Genomic DNA, 14,615 nt, shown 5'->3' on the forward strand with positions numbered 1-14,615 from the left:
GCTCCTGCACATTTTCTTATTACAGTGCCTTCACACTGGAGGTTAATCACCCGTTGGTAAGCTCACTTGCTAAACCAACATGAGTTTCCGGAAGACCTAGAGCAGGCCTAATGTATCTGAGCATCCACGATGCCCCGCACAACACCAGGAACTCTGAAAATCTCAATATATATCAAATAAACAAACTGATGGTTTCCAGTCCAGGGCCAGCCTCAGGGTGGTTACAGCCCAAAAGAACCAAGAGGCGGGAGGATCTTGGGAGGCTGGATGGGATCTCCACCAGTAATCCCTAAAGCATTAAAACTTCAGAGAGGAAACTGCTTCCCGCAGCAGGTGCACTGGCTGTGCGACACGGTGATCACGGAGTGGCTAAGACGTCGGGTAATTTGTCCACTTTCCTGGAGTGAAGCTTTCAGCTTGTGTGCGCCTGCAAGCCGAGCACATGACAGTGCATGTCTCCTTCAATGGAGTTCAATTAAGCTTAATATCTTATGACTCAAGAGTTTGCACACCAAGGCTTGGCACTTAATATTGTAATTGCCCCTTTTGATTAGAACTGCCTTTCATAAGCAAATCGACGCAGTGGTTTGACAAGCTTGGGGAATTGTTTTTGGAGCTCACTCTGCAAGTTCCACAGGGAATCATAATCACGGTAATTACTATTGAAGCGAGATTCCAGGTCTCGATGTACTGGATGTACCCGGAGGTAAGTGAATAAGAGTCACACGCTGCACCCTTTCCCATCTTAGGACAGGCTGCGAGGCTGAAGACAAGGAAGGAAGGTGGAAGGAAGCACAGCGTGGCCACCAGTGGGTCAGAGCTGAGATGCTCCCTGTGACAGGGCTCAGCCTTTAGGATCAAGTGCATTGAAAAGAATTCCTTGCCTGCTGGATGGTTTTCTGCCTTTGTTTCTCCCAGCTTCCCCCAACTGGACATGTGCTTGGTGGGACCCACTCTTTCAGTCTGTGGAAATTTGGGAGGTTGCATGGATAAGGCACAAGTGAGCCCACGGACTTTGTCCTCCGCGGGGTTTCCACGATTATGTTAGGGTGGCTGGGAAGGTCAGAGCAGTGAAAAGCAGGATCTGGAGTGACCCAGGACAGGGCTTGCCTCGGAACAGTTGGAGTCCCAGGCAAGTGACAGACAAAATCACCCCTGAAGATGGGTGCGCAGCACCATGGAGGTGCTCAGAATGTTCTAAGAGGGTTTTTGTGAGACAACTGCCTCACCTGGGTCAGGAACCTTATTCCAAACCACAAGGGAGTCTTTTAGCCACACAAGTGTTCAGCTTATAAATGAGCAAAGCTGCCTTTCTGTCCCCGTGTTCTGCGCTGGTTTCCCTGAGAACGTGGCACAAGCCCCAAATGCCAAAGAAGACCATTTCCCTATGCGACTCAATAGGAGGGTCTATGAAATGGCTGCTGCTTCTGTTGCTTAGAGAAATTGTTTACGGTGGGGCCCAGCTCTCTGCAGACACAATCTCTTGTGCCGAAATTCTACAGTGGTGGCTCCCCACGGTCCACACTCTGGCTCCTCCCTCCGTCCTCCGCAGCCTGCAAATTCACTTAAAAAATTAACAACGCAAGAAGAAAAATGCCACAAGGCTCCGATTGCTAGCAGATGCTCTGGGGGCCCTGGCAAGAAGAAAAGAGGAAGTGGGTTAAGCCTGGTGAGGCTGGGGTTCCCTTCTCTGCATTCTTGAGAAGCGACCGCTGAATCAGGGTCTTCGGAACATCCCACCATCTCCCTAGACTCACTCTCTTGTTCTTTCAACAAACGTCCTGTGAATAAAAGAATGTGCTAAGCCTGCAGCTGAGTTCAAGACCTCAACGCTAAGAATAACATTTACTGAGAACTTGCTACATCCAAACACTCTTCTAAATACTCCCTAGTTTATAACAGATTATCTCAGTTTTCATAATAGCCCTGTTTTTAATTCTGAGATGAAGAAACAGTGACACAGAGAGGTTAAGTATTTTGCCCAAGGTCACACAGGTAGGAGGAAGAGGTTTGGGACTTGACCCAAAGCAGTCTGATTCTACAGCCTAAGCCAGGAGTCAACAAACTTTTTCTGTAAAGGGCCAGACAGATAATGGGCCAGATAGACTTCATGGGCCAGATGGTCTCTGCTGCTGCTACTCAGCTCTCCTGTGATAGCTCAGAAGCAGCCCTGGATAATGCATAAGTAAACAGGCATGGCTGTATTCCAATAAAACCATATTTATGGATGCTGAAATCTGAATTGCATAGAATTTTTATAGGTCATGAAGTAGTCTTCTGTTGGTTTTATTTTTCTAACCATTTAAAAATTAAAAATCGTTCCTATATCACAAACCACACAAAACTAGGCATTCAGTTGGATTTTCCCCATGGGCCATAATTTGCCCACGCCTTGCCTGAGCTTTCTCCCCATTAATAAATAATGAGGAATTGTTACCTTGCAGGTTTGCAGAGTCTATTTGGGGAGACAGGTGGACAGTGTGGTGACAGAGACGTGCAGGCGTAAATCTTCCACCTGTGCACCTGTTTCCCACTGTGCCTGAATATTCCTCCCCACCCTCTGCCCTTGGCCTGCCTGAGTCCTCCACACCGCCCCCTCCCCAGCTGATAGCAGCCTCTTCCCAAAACCTCTCCTTGATGTTTTCTCTGCATTGATTCCCTTCTGTTTTCCTGGTGCTCCGTCCTCTCCTCTGGCCACAGGCTCATCATTACCTAACTCCACATCTGCTCTGGGAAGGCAACCATTTCCCATCATCCCTCTTCCCTGGATCCTTACCTGTTCCTGGCACAGGTGGGCAAACAGGGAACAAGCGTGGAACTTTTCAGACTTTGAGTCGAGCAACACAATACGGCAAGCCAAGCAGATGGGGGACAATGGTGCTCTGGGGATACAGTGACCTGCGCGAGACAAGACAAGAGGGACAGGAAAACGTGGCATGAGCAGGGAGTCAGCAGGGACCAGCAGAAGCGGGTAGCGAAGGCCGAGGCAGCACCCTTTGAAAACAGTAGTCTTGAAGTCAATGCCGACGTTGGCAAGAAATTCCCAAGGAGCACATTTTTAATATTCATCAAACCTTTGTGATCTTAGTAAAAATTGTTGACTGTTTTATTGTTTTTAGGGCCCATCTGAGCTTGCTTGGAAGGATCAGAGCACGCCATCCCAAAATACACTGCATATTGATGAAAGGACAAACATGAGCTAAAGGCAATTGAAACTTGACAGAGGCAGGCATTCTCTGCCTTTATCTGCCCCAAAGCAAGGCCCTTTAGGACACGCTGCGAGGAAGGTGTTCCCTGTACTGGGGAGAAGCCAGAGCCACCACCCAGATGAGAGGCTGGACAGATCTTCAGAACACAGTCCTTACCTTCACCACTACAATTACCGTACTTCCTACTCCCTTGGAATCAGTAAAAAAAAAAAGGCAAAATAAAAATTCGTTTAAAGATCTAATTGATGGGCCAGGATTGTGGCTCAGTGGTAGAGCACTTGCCTGGCATGTGTGAGGCCCTGGGTTTGATCCTCAGCCATATATAAAATAAACAAATAAAAGATCCATTGGCAACTAGAAAACATTTTTTTTTAAAAAAGGATCTAATTGACTTTTTCTAGAATGGTTTCAAAGTTTTCTTGCAGGGTTAACATACAGGGGGCTTCCTTATGTAGGCTCAGGTAAATGGACACCATTCTATAGTTGGTTGCTGTGAACATTTTGGTGTTTTGGAAAACTGGACAATTTCAAAATTTGACTATATGGCACCTAGCTCTAGTAACTCCATTTTGCTTTGGTCAGGCCAAACAATCACCTTCCATAACTAACTGACTTATAAGCCCAAATGCTTATTCCTTAGAGATTAATCAAGCTCAATTCCAACCTGTTCAATTCTAACCAACCAATTTTCTGTGAAACCCCATTGCATGCAAATATTAATAAAAGTCAATGCCTTTTTTCTTAAAAACAGACAAACATAGACAGACAGAGAGAAAGAAGAGAGTTGAAAAATGAGATGGGGCAGAGGTCATCTGTGTTGACAGGGTATGGTGCTGGAGGCCACGGCGTGCGGCTAGGAGATGTCATGTTCCATTTGTGCTTTACATAAGGAGTCTGCAAACTAGAGTCCACAGATCAGGTCTAGGCCAGGATCACACAGTTACAAAAGAATGGAGCTGGGGATGGAATCCAAGGCTGTGAACCCGATGCTCTGCTCTTTCCTTCCCCTGCACTGCTCTCCCTGTCTGGGCATCTGGCCCTGGACCAGGGCTGGCTAGATGTGGTGGGATGTACTCTGCCATCTTGGATCCAGTTGCAGTGTACACTGCAGGAGTTAACCCTGGGAGAGCAATAGGAGGCAGAGTCTTGCTCCGAAAAGCATGGTGGTGTGCGGTTGACCTCTATGTGACCTTCCCACTGATCTCTGGGCATGTGCCTCTATCTCCCGGTCCCCGTGTCCTCAACTATGCAGCGAGTTGAAGGAGATGCTCTTCAAGGGCCCTCATTATGCTTGGATTCTACACATTATAAGGATTCCATGGGCCATATTAAAATACCTGTGGCTAGGATTTGGAAGGGGTGAAAGTCCTGGAAGTGGAGGAAGCAGGACAAGAGATGTCACTTTCTCCCTCAAGGGACAGAGAGGAGCAGCTATGGCCTTTGGGAGACAGAAGGAGGATCCACACCAGATTAGCTCTGAGGGGAGGGAGCTTGTTAAGGGGATTTGAAGTCTACCCTCTTAATAAGCCTTTGTAGTTCTTTGGCGCCTGCCTTTTCTTGAAGCTCAAAGTATTTTGCAAACATTAGCTCTTTAATCCTGCCAACAGCCTTGTGAAGTGGCTAGGTGTGAAAGCCTTATCCCCACTTACGGGGAACCTTGGATTTGAGGAGAAGGGGGATCCAAGTGGGGAACAGCACCAGGTTGGGGGAGGCCTCAGGGGTGGATGAAATTGAATTGTCACTTTTTTTTTCCTATTGTTTTATCAGAAGAACAGTGGGTGAGGGGAAAACATGAGCTCTAGACCCATGCAAACCAGGATGCCAGGTCTAGCTGGGCCTCTTGGTCACTATGTGACTTGAATAGGTCCCTCACTTGTGTGAATTCAGTCCTCCCTTTGGAAACTGTGGTAATGATACCTACCATCAAGTTAGGGTCTGAGACAGTAAATGTCACATGCATGGCAGAGTCGTTTGAATGCTGGACTCTCAATGAATACAGTTGTGGTCTTTTTCTTGTAACTAAAACCTGTCAGATATTTGGCACACTTTTTGTTTGTTTGTTTGTTCATTCGTTCCCTGGAGAGTAAAGTCAAGTGCCTTGAGCTCATATCTGGAGTGGGAGGCAGCACGGCTGGGGATGGGCTTTCTACCCAGGCACAGGAACTAAGTCCTAGAGTCTGCTCCAAATTGGGCTTGTTCAGAAAAACCGATCAACCAGCCTGAGCAGTTATCTCACGATAATGACGAAGAAGGAGCTCAGATCCCACTAGCTGGGGAAGGTATTAGAACTCTATTTTACCTGATCAGAGCTGCAGTGTGAAGCCTGCTCTGGACCAGCAAAGACAGCCCACGAGAGCAATGGATTCAGTGACCCTTGCACATGAAAATCCCCTGTGGTACAGGAAGAAAACTGTCACAACATCTACTGAGACATTTTCTATATCCCAGCCTTTTAAAAATTACTTCTGTTTGCAGGTTTTAAAAGCAAGTGATACACCTTTAAAGTAGTATATTTATGCAGTTAATAAATATATGTATGTGTATGGGTATGTGCATATATGACATATATATAAATATATATATGATATATTTCAATTTGTTTACTGATGGGTCTACACTATACAAAGTTTGGAAGCCACTCTGCATTGGTGGGGGAAAAACTAGACACGAAATCCCATTCAAAAGTTTTTCAAACCATGGGAGAGAGCTAATGCAAGTCTGGATATTGCAGCAGTTTGCATAAGAAAAGAGGAAAAAAATGTTAAAGAGCCTATTACACAGGAGGATGATAACTCTAGTCCCCAGACTCCTTAGCTGGCATCTTTAGCATTTGACTTTCCTTGTGCAATCTGACCCTCAGGGAAATCACTTACCATAGGCAGTGAACAACCTGTCAACATCTGCTGTGCTAAATCTTTCAGAGACCCCCAGAAAGGGGCTGCACTCTCCTGATCACAAGAGCTGCATCTTTCTGTGGCATTGTCCTTAGTTTCTGATGGTCTCGTTAGCAGACTTTCTTATATTAGGTCATAATGACTGTGATGTTTTGGTTGTATTTGAGGATAGCAGGGACCAGGACAGGATAGCTTGGAGTTTAGGAGTCAACCATACCTAAGTAGTCATAGAGACAAAACCACTCTACAGGTTGAGTGTCCCTGAAATGCTGGAGATCAGAAGTGTTTGAAAGTGGAATTATTTATTTATTTGCTTAATGAATTTTGGATTTTGGAGTATTTGCATGTATATAATAAGACGTCTTGTGGAAGGAAACCAAGTCCAAACAGGAAATTTGTTTGTTTCATGAACACCTATACACGTAGCCTAAAGGTGACTTTATACAATATCTTTAATAATTTCATGGGTTTTGGCTGCAAACTTTGACGTGGGATCAGGTATGGAATTTTTTGTCCATGTCATGTTACATTCTCAAAAAGTTTTCACACTTTGGATCGTTTGGAATTTTGGATTTTTAAACTAAGGATGTCCAATCTATCACAACAAGAAGGGGAGATGATTTGATACGCTCTATCTGACTTATCTGTAGCTTCTCAGAAGCTGGTCTTGATGTACTTGACCCTGTCGTTGACCTTCTTGCTATCTCTATCTCTGCTTGCCTTCTTTGCTCTAAGATCCACACTCCTTATCTTGTCAATTGAGGTCTTTTAGGCCTGCTTCTCCAGCCCTTCCTCTGCTCCTCAGTTTCTTTCATCCTCTCTCCCAAGCACAACAATCTTCTGGCCTTCCCCAAATACACATGTGCATTCTTCCCTCTCTACCCAGGGATACTGTTCCTTCTGGTAACATTCTTTTCCTTACCCTAAGAGCTACTTAATCCCAACCACCCTGGAGGACTTCCTGGCTCCTCCAGGGAAAAGCAGGGTTTTCTGCTGTTTGTTCCCAAGGTACAGAGTCTTCATTCAACAGTCAGTCCACAAATATTTGTCAAGGGCCCTGCATAAAGTCTGCACTGTGCTCCCATAATCCCTGGTACTTAGTCTATTACAGCAAGAACCACACCAGGGGATCATTATTTGTTGACCTGTCTGCAGGGCCCAGCCTGGCGACAGGCAGCTCTGTGGAATGTTTGGTTAAGACAATGGCACTATGTCCTTTCTTCTCCAGACCCACCCAGCAGAAGTCACCTGTGCCTTGCATCTCTAAATCCAGGCCAGAACAAGGAGGAGAGCATGCTACCTCTGATCCAGCCTCAGGGAAACTTGAAGAAAGCCACAGACTCCCATGTCCCTTGGCCATCAGGCTATTCCTCACCTTGTGTGTTAGTACAGACCATAGGATTGGGTCTCCATCTCACTGCCAAGCATGCCATTTCCTTGCCTCCAGTGGAAGCTACCTGCTGAATGAGTCTTTCCAATCTACCTTGCTCATGCCAGCCTCTTACTTCAGAGGCTAGACCTGTTCCAGGTAGACCCAGGGGTGGCCATGGTTCTGTTCACTACATGTTGGAGACTAGGCACCTCCCAGGAGATACTGTCATTGCCTGCTCCAAGGGCTCTTGGGACTGTGCACTCAATGAAGCATCACGTCCGAGGATACTCATCCTTCTTCCCCACCTGCTAAGTGGAGCAGGTGGCCCAATAGACCGTGAATATTCCCTCCACATAGGAAGGCTGGCTGCCTCTGGCTTCTGCCCTGCCATGAACCCTCTTCTTTCCCATAGAAACCTTACTCAGCAAGAACAAATGTAAGGTTCAAGTTGGCGATTGGTTAGGCCACAGCAGGAAGCCAAGATGACAGGGGAAAGGGGTGATTAAAACAGCCACAGAGAAAGACATCAATGTAGTTCCATTTAGAGAAAAGGGGAACATGAGAGAAAAGAAATCTGTGATTGGATATGAAATTTCGATTAGATTAAAAAATGTCAAGGTCCTTGCATATTTGAATCTGAAAGAGGATTGTGTACACCAGGAAATCATTTTATGTGAAATGATATCATCTAATATTTGTTGAGCACTTAGAATGTGGCAGAAATTCTGCTGTCTAGATGAATTTTCTTATTAAATCATTACAATTTCCTTATGAAACAGGTCGTATTAGTGATCTCTCTTGCCAGAATAAGAAATGGCTTAAAGAAATGAAGAAAGCTGCCTTACAACTTGAAACTAAGAGAATGCCCATCAATAGGGAAATAGCTGAGTGAATTACGGGTCTCCTTTGCCATAAAATAATAGCCATCACATACCAATTGACACCAGAAGGAATTTTGTAGGGTCCTATTGAACGAGAAAAGTCATATACAGATAAGTGTTATCTCATGTTTAGTTACCGATTAAATGAGTCTCTTATGAATAAATGTATGTATATATTTGTGCACCATATATGCTACATAGTAATGTGCAGAGTATGATTCTGTTTCAGGAAAAAAATGAAACTTCACATAAGTTCATTAATGTTTGATTATGTAGAAACAAGACTGGAGAACACTATGGAAAAAATTCCACTGATCTATTGACCTTGACGACCTTTAAGAGGAGGTAGGGACTATAGCAGGAGAATGTTTCTGGGTTATGGATCTTTGCATCCTGGGTCTTGTTATGACAAGTATATTTTGTATTTGTAATCTTAGATGATCAAATGAAGACAATTATAACAAATAAATACTTTCCCCAAAGTTGCATGCCCTTCACCTAGATGCTAAAGAGTAAAGACAGGCACTCTGTGCTCCCAGGATCCCCTTTCCCCCGTGGGCTACCCAAGGTCTGCAAGTCCATGAAGCATTCCTGTGGTCCATCCAAATCTGGAATATTCTTAGCTTTGCTACCATGTAGGATCAATTATATATTTTAATTTTCTTTAATTGGTTTTACATGACAGTAGAATGCACTTTGATACATCATTTATAATGGAGTATGATTTCTCATTCTCCTGGTTATACATGATGTAGGATACCACCAGTCATATAGTTATATATGTACGTGATCAATTACATTTTAATTCTAACTTTCTAGAGACTGTAGGTTACACACCTAAAGTTACATAGCTGACATTAAAGAGGAACCTAAGTCACAGCCCAGAGCTTTGGACTAAATCTAGTGCTCCTGTGTTGAAGCATTAAAATTGCTCAGTGTAAAAACAACCTTTAAAATACCAATTTTTAAAACTGCACAACAATCAATCTAGTTAACACATTGAAAACCTTTGGAGGTTTAAAGTATTATACATATCATTATCATAATTAGCCCTCATCTCCTTCTTGCCTGTCATTAGAACCAGATGTCATCAGTTACATGAGTAGTGGATCCTTGATTACAGCCTCACACACATTCATTCAACAAATATTTATTGAGCACCTAGTATGTGCCCAGCTCCGGCACTGGGTCAGCCTTACAAGCTGAACAAACAAACTTCCCACAGGCATTTGGCCAACGGCAATTAGTACTTGCCTCCAACATTTGTCCTTTTAAAATTAAAGAGACTCTTTTATTCAACTTGAAAGTTTGTAAACATGAAAGACTTTTTATTTCAGAAGATCTCTGAATCAGAAAATACTTAAAAGAAATGAACGTCATTTAGACAAACAGACTATAAATAAATCCAGCATGAACCAGCATGAGAGATGATGGCTAGAGCTAGCATTTTGGATGCACCCTCTGCGCCAGATGCTTTATATGTGTTATAATAACAAGTGTTCACAATAACCCTATAGGGAGGGCACGATGGTTATTTGGTTTGCAATGATGAGACTGGAGCTGGAAGGTGAAAGAATTTTCCCAAGGTCATAGAGAAAGTTCTGGAGCCAGAAGTTGACTATAGACTCATCTTGCTGTAAAAATCATGAGTTTATTTTACAATTTCACCATGCTAGCCAAAGAGACTGGTCCCCTCCAACGCACATCAGATTTGCATGGGCCCGGGAAGGGTCAGGCGGTGTGTCCATCACCTGGGCCATGCACACCAAGCACAGCCTTGTGTGGACACCAGAATCGTGATGCCGACCTTTCCTGCCATCCCCTCACCTGCCAGATGCCCTTCTAGACATTCTTCTGGGCCTGGATGCGGAGCATTTCCTGTCCTCACTGGCCAGAGCCCCCTACTTCGTCCCTTGCCAACTCACTGTCCTTTCTTGTGTGGCTACTTCAGGATTCTTTTTCCAGTTCAAGCCATGTTTGGTTTCCTCCTCCGCTCAAAATGCTCATGTGACTGTTCTCAGCATATACTCAAGGGCTTTAGAGTCTCCTGCAGGTGCACCATGTCCCTGACCGCCTGTCCTCCTGCTGTTCTTCTTGCTCCTGGTCTTTTTATTGCATGAACTTGAAGTCACCTGTTTTTCTTATTTTTAGTCACAGTTTTAAATGCACAACGATACATTCATCTACAGTTGCAAGCCTCCCTGTAGCCCCGCTCCCCCAACACTCCAGTCCCAAGGCTTGGCGCCTGCAGCTCCCTCTGACTGGGGTCCTTGCCCACAGGCTTCCAAATGGCACACCTCCTTACCAGCCTCCAGGTCATCTTCTCGTGAGTCCCCCAGCCACTGGATTTGGCACTGCATATCACCCACAGACCGGGTACCATAATTTTCTCCAGTACCATCCGGCACTTTCTCATGTGCTATATTCGTACTTGTTTGTGTAACTCATTCCTGGTCTTCCTTTCCTAAAACGTGTGCACCACCGGGACAGGAGCATTTACTTTTTTCCTTGATGTATTTTCATCACTTAGAGCTGTGTCTGGCAGGTACCAGGCAGGCAGCAAACGCTTGCTGGGTTCATGAATAAACATCCTCTCCAAATCCATGAGGATGAGCGCTATCATTATCAAATAAACGGTTATTTATTATTTTAAGACTTCGGAAATTCAAGATCGGAATTACAAGTGCTGAGTCAACAGCTAGAGAGTGGTAGAACTGGGTCTGGAAGCCACAGTGTTTCCTCAGGCAGGAAGGGAGGGAAGAGGAGGAAGTCAAGGACACCTCTCCTGTAGAGACTACCCCAGCTCCACACTTGCCACCAGCAACCCCAATGAACATTGCCTCTGCACACTGCTGTGACCTTGGAAGGGTGCAAATGAGTGCTTGGGGACATCCTCTACCATGGCTACAGGACCCTGCTATCTGTCTCCAGGAGACAAAGCTGAGAGCCAAGCTTCAATACTGCAATGTTGCTTCCAGGAAAAGGAGGGAGAAAAGGAGATTCTGTCAATGCATGAGACTGGAGGGTGAGCCCAGAGTCAGGGTGTTTTGAGTCTGTCACGTGAAACGTTCTTTATACATACTTCATGCCAAATATGAAAATTAACAGGTGTCATGAGATAGGATCAGCTCTGCTGGGAAGGTTCCTGTTTGCCCAACACAAGGTGCCTATGGTTGGGACAGTCACATACCTTCTGACATTAGAGCCACCTGGACCTGGAGCTCTGGGCACTGACTACTCTCAGATGAATTTCAGTATAGACTCCAGAAGGTCACGCACGAGCTTGTTTGCTTGACGTATCTGAAAACATGGATCAAGTGTCTTGTCTGTTTAGGCCCTGTGCTAGGGCCTACAGACACTGTATTGAAGCAGGCGACTGCTTTCAGGAAATTGATGCTATGGTAGGGAGACAGACCCTCAAGGAAAGCCATGTGAGCTTGAACTGAAAGCAGGAGCCAAGAGTGGAGGAAGCCCATTTCCAGAGCCTTCTGAAGAAGACGACGTGGCAGTGAGTGAGGTTCCCTTTGGAAGACATGGGTGGCAGGATCAGTCCCTCAGCCTGCAGCCCCCAAGGAGGATATGAGGAAGCTCTTGAGCTACACGTTTCTGGAAAAAGACCCATGAGATGCAGGTGGTAGCACCTGCTGCAGGAGGTACTTGCCGTAAACCAGGGGTGATGGTTAACTAGAGCCAAAACGTCCCCTCTGCCCTCCTAAACTCAAAGGCCCTCGCTCACAACAGCGTCCATATCTACCAAACGATGTGTCAAGTTTCATGCTGGATGTCTTCATTCATCATCTGATTTCATTGCTCCAGCATTTTACAAATGAATAAATGAAAGCTCAGGGAAGTAAAAGACTTCATTCCAAAAGTCTCAGAGCTGAAGGCAAGAGGAGCCCTGTGCTCTCTCCACAGTGTAGGGCCCTTCCTCCCCACTTCAAGCTGACATTGCTCATGGACTTCCTGTTATGCTTAGCTCTGAAATCTCCATCTCAGAGAACTCTAGCAACACCTGTAGTAAAGGGCAAAAAAGAGACATAGCATTTTGTGAATGGAATGGCACAGAGTTCAAGTTTCAGCTCTCATTAACTCCATTTGCAACCTCAGGGAAGAAACTTAGATTTTCCTCCTGGACAATGAATATCTCTGTATTGTGAGACTTCAGTGGAATTAAGACGAAAATATGTCTGCATTTGTGGGCAGTCGACAGAGGTGAGTATGCCTTTCTTTCAGAGAACTCCTGGCTAAGCGCTCCTGCCTAGGTACCCTTTTGGGAGACAAGTGAACATAGACAACACCAGATGCCAAGATATCTTTCGTGAGTTAATTTTTTCGCACTACCTAGAAAAATTAAGCACTGTTTTGGAGTAATCATTCTTGAACACAAACCAGATGCCTCCCTAAAGGTCATAGTAGACATAGAAGTAGTGTAGGACATTTCCCTATAAATCCTGCCTACAAATTAAGCTGATTTCTTTATTTCTTGACAGTTTGTCAGCCATCAATTGCAAGTTGACCCAAGGTGTTTGGCCCTGAGTAATTACTAAGGGAATGTGGTAATTTCCGGCATGGGAAATATAGCATGAGTCCCGCTGTAATTATGCAGAACCCAGGAGTTGTAATTACCAAACAGGCTGCACAAATGGCATCTGCTGGCACTGCCAGATCAATCTGTGTCCTTGGTATCAAGAGCAGCAGTCAAACCCTTTTACTGCAGGAACTTAGGAATCTTAGGAATCAATCCGATTTTCAAATTCAAATTTTCCTTTCTAGGTAATTATAGATTCATATGCAGTTGTAAGGAACAATGCAGAAAAGTCCAATATGCCTTTTAGCCAGTTTTATCCAGTAGTAACATCTTGCAAAATTATAGTATATTAAGTATCACAAGTAGGATATTGACATTGACGCAGTCAAGATACGGAACACTTCCAACAGGTCAAGGATCCTTCAGGTTGTCTTTTGGTTTCATGCAACTTCCTCCTTGCCCACACTTCTCCTCACCCTCTTCCCACAATTAATATGGTCTCCATTTCTATAATTGTGTCATTTCAAGGATGTTATCTAAGTGGAACCAAATAGCATGTAACCTTTGGGTACTGACTTTTTCACTCAGTGTGATGCTCTGGAGATTCACAAGGCTTCCTGTATCAACAGTTTCTTTACTTTTTCACTATTACAGTTCTACAGTTCTCTAGGGGTTTTTCATTTTATTCAGTCTATTTTTCCCTTCTAGGTTAAAATGGTAACAATATTACTTCTTCATTTCCAATTTAAATGCTTATCATTTCTTTTTCTTGTCTAATTACTCTGGCTAGGATTTCTATTATGATCTGTTAAGAAATAAAAGAGTATTTATATGATGGACTTAATAATTTGGGAACTTAGGCTGGCAGAGCCATAGAATTAGCTTTGACTCAGTAGCATTTGCCAAATCTGATGACTGTGAATCTCATTTTGTTGCCTGTGGTAGTGAGTGACAGTAGTCTAAGGGTCTAGGAAGTTTTATAGGAATCTAGGAAGCTGGGCTTCTATAATCCACATCCTCTTTGCAAAGGTTAGTTAGAAACCAACCTGACCTCCATTGCCTGAAAGAAGACTGTAAAGAAATTGCATTTCTTGCTCAATGGTGCAGAGTGGAGACAGGAAAATACCCCATAAGAATTCAGAACAGGTTGAAGATGTGACTTGGCAGTAGAGTGTTTGCCTAGCATGCATGAAGCCCTGGGTTTGATCCCCAACCCACACCCACACACACACATACACACACAAAATAATTCATAACAACCAACACCTCCTATGGACTGGTTGACCTAAATTCATACTCATTTAGCGGCTCCAACAGCCACAATCTACAAAAGTAGATTCTGTTTTAAAGACTCTACTTTTAAATTTATTCCAAGGACTAAATGTAATTTCAGATACCTGCCAAAAACAAACACAGATCCTTTCAGCAAGAACTCATATTAATTTCAAGTCTTAAAGAATTTCCATGAAATTCCAAAGTAATGTGATCACAGAAAAAATTTACTATGTGCCAGTAAACAGGATACCATGAGTAAGAACTGTAGTAAGAGCAGATAGCATAAACATACCCAGGTATTATAAACACAAAACAGAAAACAGAGAATGAATATATTCATTCAATTTCAGAAATTAAAGAGATTTAAAGATGAGTACATTTAAAAATAAGGCAATTTTTTCAAAAACAACAATAATAAAAAAACTCTACACCAAGAATGCAAATAATCCAATCAAC

This window comes from Sciurus carolinensis, chromosome 14 (genome assembly GCF_902686445.1).
Source record: "Sciurus carolinensis chromosome 14, mSciCar1.2, whole genome shotgun sequence".
NCBI lineage: Eukaryota > Metazoa > Chordata > Mammalia > Rodentia > Sciuridae > Sciurus > Sciurus carolinensis.